We start from the raw sequence: 8,607 nt of genomic DNA on the forward strand, positions 1-8,607 counted from the left end.
AGAATAGTGATGTATTTAAAGGTTTTAAGGGGTTATCTTCAAGAGTTTCTGGAACCTCTTTAAAAACATTTTACACTCTGTAAAGGTAGGTGTTGCCCATGCATTGACAGCATGGTTTGAGTTGCTGAGGCACAAGTGCATCACGCATCCTTCTGTCACAGGTGAGGATCTGAAAGGCAAAGTGTTTCTGGCCTTTTAGCCCATACGTACAAATGAACTAGAGGTATGGCTTGAAGTTTGGCTTCATGGTCATTTGATCAGCTTAGCTGGGGAAGTCCTTTAAAGAAACTGACTGCTGAGAATGCCAGGGTCACGTTGATGCTGTGTAAACCGCACACACAGGCATGTGTAAGAATGTTCTCATGTCTGCTGTAAAGAGAAGAATCAACAAAAGTGTAGTACATCTACAAGAGGCTCTTATTTACAGTGGTAAGCTTCCAAGCATTTTTCAGTGTCCCAGTCTTGCGAAGCCTTTGAGAACTCATTTTACTGACCCTGGATAATGCCATTTTCAGCAGAAATGGTAATGATAATGTGTCTTTTTTTGTGGGGAAGGGAGGGTCTTTGGCTGAAGTTGATCTGGTGACCCCTCCTTTTCATTGGTCACCCCCTGCTCACGCACAGAAAGAAAACTGAACTCTGTCCTTAGCTCACCCAGTTTGGTGATGCATCACATATGGCATCTAAGATTACTACTCGTAATACATGGGCCCAGACGGGTGAATCGAGGACAGGGGATCATCTGAAACTCTGAAATGCTGTTGTAAGATAAAGAGACTCTTCAGTATAATTTCAGTAGTTGGATTTATTGTTTAAAGGTAAGACGACAAAAAAATTAAAAAGGCTTAAGGCACACAGTAAGCAACTTGTAGTGAAGTGCACCTTGTAGCCTGAAACGACACAGACCCAGACCTCTGCAGCGCGGCGGTCGGCAACGACCTCGTATGCAGGGTAGACCATGCCACCAAAACCTAATCTTGAATTGCATTCTTTTGAAATAATAAATGTTGATATTAAAATACTTGTAACTTGGTAAAGCAACATTCATAAGCCTTTAGAAAAGATTTTTGAAACTGTGGAACAGAGTCCCCACAGAGCTGGAGCCAAGTAGACTTGTACTGTGTATATAAATTAATCTGGAGCTGATCTGTCTGTGAAACTTTTGGTACTGAAACTGTAGCAGTATAATGCTTGTGCTTAACAAACACAGCTTTGTAAGACTTGCTGGTTTTTTCAGTAGCCTATTCATGTTCATAATGGGAACAGAATGGTGCTGTTAAAGGGAAACTGCAAAGCACAAACCTGTTCTGTTTGTTTTTCTTAAATTTTTTTTTTGGTGACATATAGAGTGAGTAAGGCTTTATGTCTTTCAAGAAATCAGTGACTTTTTTTCTGGAAGACCATATAGTTTGCAGACCTTGGTATTGTCTTCAAGGAGGAAACCTGATATACCGCTTCACCAGTAGGAAGGAGGAGGAAATCTTTGAAGCTGCATCATCATTTGGCCTCAAACAGAAAGAGGCAATTGTCTAAACTTGTTTCAGACACAGTTTTTGTACTGAAGTTATAGCCAAAGAATGTTAGGAGTGCAAGACCATTTAACAGGTATAGTCGGTTTGAACACACAGCCTGGAAAAAAGGTTTCAGTGTTGTCTTTTGGGTTGCTGAAGCCTGGGGTTGAGGATGTCCTAGCTTTAAGCCTTGGTAAAACCATCGAGGGGGAGTGAGGGATGTCTAGAAGTTGCCAGTCCTCCAGGAAACGGAAGACAGACAGTAAATAGCTGCAAAATAAATAAATGAGTGGCGACAGCGTTTCTTACTGAAGTGCTGAACTGATTGGTTCGATACCGATTTTCTGCCTAGGCCGTAACTGAGACAGTCTTAAGTGCTAAAGTGCATACCTTCCTCAATTTGGATTTCTCAAACATGCCACCTAACACTTCCAGTCTCACTTGGAAGACCTTATCTGGAAGTGGCATGCAACAAAGGAATGTTTTGGACTTTCAGCTACACTTCTGGGTTTCAGTATCTCCATTTGGTGTCTACTTCAGGTCAAGGACAGGAAATCCAAAATCAAGCTCTGCAAAACCAGGCTTTACATTGTATTCTTTCAGAGCAAGTTCGAGATGCTAGAACTACAGGGAGACGTTGCCTATCTTATGTGCCTAGCGATCAAGCAGGGGAGGAGGCAAGAAAGGCAAAGTCATCAAGGTCATGTATATGGGGGCTGAGACCTGAAAAGCAGATGCAGTGGTGATAATAGAATTTATTTCTTTATTTTTGTTATAAACTTTTTACAGTGTTTGCTGTTATATTGGAGTAGCTATCTGTGTTTTGGGGGCTAATGGATGTAACAGAAGCATTTCCAGGATTCTCTGTTAGCATAAACTGCTAGAAACATCAACTTTTTTTTTTTAAAAGCATACAAACGTGGTTTTTTTTTTTTTAAATGCATACAAACTACTTTCGAATTTGAATCTTTTGCTTGATACAGTCAAGTGTTTGGAGGCTTTGTTGGGGAGATGCTGTGCACTACGTGATCATTTTCCTTAATTTCTCCACTGTAGTAATTATGGTTTTGTTAGACAGTAAATGATTCAGTGTTCTCATTCTGTGGGGGGAAGGGGAGCAAAGATGTTGAAAGAGGAGTATTGTCTCAGCGTAGCAGGATTAGCTGGTGTTACCACCTTGCACTGATTGAGCACCACTGTTTAGAATAGATCATCAACTCTAATTGCTAAAAAGCAGCCTGGCGTCACAGGGCGGTGAGACTCCTGGAGTTTCAGGCTTCTCTCTTGCATGATTTGAATATAGGTGTAACATCGAGGCTGATCAGTTGTGGTTCACTGGGCTTCCCTCTACTCTGTGTAAGCCCCTACCCCTCTGTTTTTGGTCATTGTCCCATTCGTCTTCTCTCTCGTACTCTCAATGGGCAGAACATCCAGATTGGATTTGCATGATGAGGATCAATTCTAATTTCCTCTTGAGAAATTGGGAGAATCATATGAGAAAGGAATCTCAGAATCCATGTTTTGTGTTTTTCTAGGGAATTCCGTTTCTCAAATGTACACTTGTTTAATCACAAACAAGCAGAGCCTCTTGGATTTCACCACGGAGGTGTCTGCAGTCAGGATTAGTGGCCACACGTTCCAATGAGGAAAAATCATTGCTCCTTGATTGAAATTCTCTTGTTTCTGCAAATGATAAAGATTAAATAGGAGGGAGAGGGTCAAAAGAGGGGAACAGTATGGTGATACACAGGGAGATGAGGAGTTGCGAAGCGATACAATACCAGTGCCAGCCTCCTGCCAGAGAACCTGTTCTGTGAAGCTGGCTGGAGCTGGTCCATCAAATGCTCTGTAAATGAGCAGGAAGACTGAGGTGGTGGCTCAGTGAAAATGAAAATTTCAAATGAAAATGGAAATTTCTCGTGCGTTGGGATGAGTTAACCTTTGTGAATAGTGAAGGTGGTAGTAAAGCTTTGCATTGGTTGGGATGGAAAAACTATGAGTTTAGGTAGCACAGTGAGGAAAATGGTAGTGTGTGGAGCTGATGATTGTAGTGGTGGTGGTCTGTATTTACATTTCGGGCTGTTCTAACGTGCTGGTTATCTGTGGAAGTTGAAGGCATCTCTGCACCTGAGCTCATGGTCGCTGTCACTGCAGCAGAGGTGTCAGGAAGGAGCGAGAGCCTGTTCCTCAGCCGCATCAGCGGTCAGCCGCTTAGCTCACTCTCATGTGTCCTTAACAAAACAAAACACACAAACACATAAGTATTCCTGACATCACATTTTGAGACACTAGGAAAGATCGCGACATACAGGAATCTTACAGTTGGTTATGATGAAAGGGTCTTGACTGAAAAGAAACTGAAGCTTTGCTTGCTTTTGAGAAGAATCCCATTTCCTTAGCAGGGCCCCCTCAGCATGTGGAGGCACAGCCATGACTAGCTTAGGGTATAGATAAATATAGACTACAACTGAACAGAAACGGTTGTAGCTGGGAGAGGGCCAAAAGAATGTCTTCGCAATAAGTGTTTTTGTTTGTAATTTCTTTCCTAGGAATGAACAAGCACTAGCACCATTTTAAAGCTAAATTGTCAGCTCTCATTTGCTTTGCTACTGTTTTCTTTGTAGTGCTGTGTCTTGCATCTGTGTAAAGAGGCATTGTGGTTCTTGGTTTGTTTTTTTCAGCTATCTGGAAGAATTTAGCACACCAAATGTCACAAAGTGTTTAATTTATGGAAGCGGGGTTGATGATTTACCAGGTTTATGTAGTAGGAGTGAATGGTTCTTGAGATTGCAGTCCTATTGTCTTGGTTCTCTTCCTGTTGCTGTAATTTATGATATTGGGTGAGGAAGTCTGCGTTTATGTTCAGATCTAGCCATTTCCATTTCCTGTAGATCAGCAGAAGAGGAATAGGGTGAAAGAAATTTTCTCCCTTAGTGATTCTTTGGTTTCTGTCTCGGTGGATTGGTATCAAATATGAGCTATCTATGACCAGAGAGAAGAGGCTTTATACAATAAATTTGTTCCACTCGTGCAGCATATTGAAGGGACACTTGCTTCCAAGACTTGAGATGTCAATTTGAGCATAACTATTGTGGTTGGAGTAATCAGATCATAATTTTATTGAGATGACTTTACACCTGTCACCCGTGCCTACACACAAGCTTTTTTCCTGAGAGCCTTAGTCCCTGTGTCTGGAGCTTTATTTCAGATTAATTGTGTTCTGTTTCTAATCCACATGGATGGATGTCCTTAAATACAGAACTCTAATTTATCTGCTTCTAACCTTTTCCGTCCCTACTGCCTAGTTCCACTTCAGTAGGGCTAGTCTAAAAATTTTAGCGTTACGCTTTCTAATCCTGCAGGCAGGTGCTTGACACTGTCAACCTGTTTGTCAAAAAATGGTTGATTTTTTTTGAGGTGTTCATGGTGCGTGGTGTTTTGTGTTTTTTTTTTTTTAACAAACCGTACTTGGAAATTCAGCAGTGGGAAGACATGATGCTGCAGGGAAGTCCCAGGGTTTTATCACCCTCACTTCTGTTGCTTGAATTTTGCTAGTTGGAACTTTCCTGCTCTTACCAAATGGCATTAGGCTTTTTATTTTTTTATCAGCTTATGCTCAGAGGATCCTTTTTTCAAGCAATGATGTAAATGATCTGCATCGCGTGGTAGTTACGGTTGCAAGTAGTGTTTTGGCCTGAGTTACCTTCTTGTTTTTCAGTAGTCTCACCTCGACTTCAGATTTCCAAATGCAAATCTGTGAACCATAATGCTTGCGTTCCTGTGGGGATAGGTTTGTTTTATTGGTAGGATATTAGTGTGGAACGGGTGATCAGAGAGAATTCTTTGCTTCCCGGTATGTGAAACAGAAAGTGATGCTACTAGTACTTAAATTGAAAGTGCTGGTATTCGTTCATAATGTACTGGTATTCCTTAGTAATTCCAACGATTTTCTGTGGCAAATGTTTCATTATATATAGTGTGTAACCACTGATATCAAGAGTCCAATTAAATCTTGTGGGGAAATTAATCACGAAATAACAAGCTACAAACAAATCTGTGGGTCGGTTATAAGGAAAAATCCCTCCCTCTTTCTGTGCAGGGTTGTTTTTCCTGAAGTGACAGTTACCCTGGTCTATTTGCTACCCAAATGAACAAAAGTGGGGAATTAAAACTGCCTCTGAAAATGGAGAGGCAAATCTCCGAAAAGCTGGTGGATTTTGGAGCTCATGCAGTCAATCAAAATGTTATCCTTCTGGCGTGTAGTCTTTGTGTAGCTCTTTTTTGAAGGTGTACTTTTCTTACACTGGAAGCATACCTTTCTTGTGAGCTGGATTAATTTAACTGAGCTATGTATTGCAATCAAGCATTAAAATTAGTGCTTTGGTTGGCATTTCAGTGCTTCATGGACATTCTAATTTCCAGCTGCTGGATTTGTTTGGACTTGTTGGGGACTGACTCAAACATAGTGTTAGAGGAATGAGATAAAATTTTATGTGCAAATGCACGCCCTCCGCTAAGCAGCGTGAGTACCCATTGCAACTTCAAAACTCTTAGTCTAGGCATTTCGGTGACACCGATGTTGACTGTCCAGCACAAAAGAGCGAAGTCCGTTCCCTTTCCGAGCATTTCAGGGCTGCAAAATCACCTTTATAACCAAACTGGCCAGTTAGCTGGAATGTTTTAGCAGAGATGCTGGTTGTGTTTGGAGGCTTAGAGCCTAAACCCTTTAATCCCCTTTTCTGATGTGGCCCTCCAGATCAGGCTGGAAGTGTCTGGCAGAAGGATGCTGTAAGGCAGCAAGTACAGTGGCCTGTGCTGCTCAGTGTCTAATACTCTGTTGCCTTGCAATAATCGGGCTCACGGCAAAGAAAACATGCTGTCTGCGATCACTAGCTGCTCGTTGTAGTACAAATGTGGGCTTAATTTTAGCTTGGGAAGTAATACCGAATAACTCTGTTTTCTTACTGCTAGGTGTTTGATCGCTTCCAATCTTTCAGCCCCAAGAAGTAAGAGGTTACAAGTACAGGTCAGGATACTAAAAGGCTTGAAGTGCTGCAGGGCTTTTTGTTTTAATCCCTTCAAGGTTTCAGTCTTTCTGGTGGTTCTGATGTAGTGTGAGAAACTAAAACAAAAGGCAGAAGCCAGATGGTACATCTCCAGGATCAGACAGATTAGGGTTTTTTTTTTTTATAAAAAGGGAAAAGTTTACTAATACTTATGCTCTTCTGGAGTTTTTGCTTCTGTGGAGCTCAAGCATCTATCTTCTGCGTGCTTCTGCCAGTAGGCAAACTGTGGAATTACAGCTGCTACCAGGTTAAAAAAAAAAAAACAAAACCCAAAACACAACCCCCTAGCTTGCCTTCACTGAATATCAAATAGACATGATTTAAAGTGTAATTTTTTTCTGGATCATAGGGTCTGCTTGCAGTGCAGTAGTCTAGAAGCTGACTCTGTTCATCCTTGCCTCAGTTTTCAGAGGTGCCCTAAACATCTCTTGCAGTGGTCTCGCTTTATTTGCTAAGTGCTGTTCTCAGTTTGATTAGTTTAAGATGAGGCTCTGAATTTGCACTTTCCCTTTGCCCTGTTGTTTGGGAATTACGCCATTTTGTTACCCTAAGTTGGCTTTGTGGTTACAGAATATTTTCATGCACTCCAAGGTTTCCTTTTTCAGGTTTTCATTGCTTTGATATTCCATTTAGATAGCTGTTCTGATTCAAATTACTACATTTAAATAGTGCATAGTGTATATCTCAGATCCCAAGGGAAACTGCAGAAGTTCTGTAATATGGAGGCTTTGAAATCATAATGTACTCGCATTTATTTGACTTCAGGTTTTCTTCAGCATATATATTGCTGTGTCCAGGTGAAACTTTCATGTCACTGAAAAGAAAAGCAAACCAGAGCTCAAACTGAAAAATGAGGACATGATTAAATGAGTTTTCTTTCCTTGGTTTTAGGGGACATCACACAAAAGGGGTATGAGAAGAAGAGAGCAAAGCTTCTGGCTCCATATGTTCCACAAACCCAAGGTAGGTACTTGTTTCAGCTGGCATAAGAATTTTGCGTAGCCTTGACATTAAAGGGATCTGTGCAATGGCTGTGGAGTGAAGCACTGAGATTTCATTTGCTCACTCTGAACTATTCCGTTTCATATGCGTTTCCTTGGCTATCTCATAATTATACTGTGGAGGCTACATGGATGCCGTGAAGTCATCCGTGTTACATCCATGGCGTCATGGATGCCGTGATGCTGAGAGCAGTATTTTGCCTCTAGTTTGCTTGTTCCTATTGAACTCCAGGGATTCCTGGTAGTTCCAGAGCTGCTGTTTGGGTCTCTGTAGAGTGCTGTGGATTTCAACACTTTGTATGCCCTGTCTTTATCTCCCACATACGTAAATCACATCCTCCTCCCTTGTCAGCTGAGAACTCAAGGGCTTTGAATCAGTCGTGAAGTGTGAGGTCCTCAAGAATCATTCTTGAAACCTTCTTAAAAATGACTTAACTGCAGAGTTGGTCTGTACTGCGTCCTTCTTTCAGCCGTCTTAATTCATTGTTGGAGAAACATAGAATTTTCATAATTTGTTGGTTTATTTTACCAGAGTAGCTGAATTCATGTCCTTTGTTTACATCTGTTTCTTTTGGTTCAGAGATCCTTAGCAGTAGAGCTGATTGTATGTAGGATAATTATATATAATTGTAAACTGAAGGACATGGCTGAAAGTGTGCCTAATAATTATTATGGGCATGCTTACCCAAAATAATTGCACTGCTGATATGCTGAGATGCTTAACCATTAAAAACTAATGTGTCTGGCTCTTAGCAGTTTGGGGAGTGAATGGGTATGACAGGCAGTCATGACTGGACTTACCGTAATTTACTGAGACTGAACTACTGCCAGAAAACTAAAGAGCGAAGGCTGAAAGTGCATTTATTGGCCATCAGCACTACCTCCGTTGGGGAAAGATCGTATAGGTTTTTTTCTGCTGAAATTACAGCAGTTCACTTCGGGCAATTGCTTGAGGAACATAAAAGGACTCTGCCACTATTGTGGGGTAACTTCCAGACTCTGCCACTCCAGAACACTTGATGGTTGCAT

At 41.3% G+C, this 8,607-nt stretch overlaps 1 protein-coding gene across 2 annotated transcripts in view; it reads left to right on the plus strand.

The window, feature by feature from the left end:
• The first annotated feature begins 7,473 nt into the window (after nt 1–7,473).
• The window catches only part of DIP2B (DIP2 disco-interacting protein 2 homolog B (Drosophila)), a 36,408-nt gene continuing 35,274 nt past the window's right edge, over nt 7,474–8,607 (plus strand). For both annotated transcript variants that reach the window (XM_009705924.1, XM_009705925.1), the window contains exon 1: nt 7,474–7,540. The gene's annotated coding sequence lies outside the window, so the exon portion shown is untranslated. The remainder of the gene's footprint in view (nt 7,541–8,607) is intronic.

This window comes from Cariama cristata, unplaced genomic scaffold, assembly GCF_000690535.1.
Source record: "Cariama cristata isolate BGI_N322 unplaced genomic scaffold, ASM69053v1 scaffold39248, whole genome shotgun sequence".
Lineage (NCBI taxonomy): Eukaryota > Metazoa > Chordata > Aves > Cariamiformes > Cariamidae > Cariama > Cariama cristata.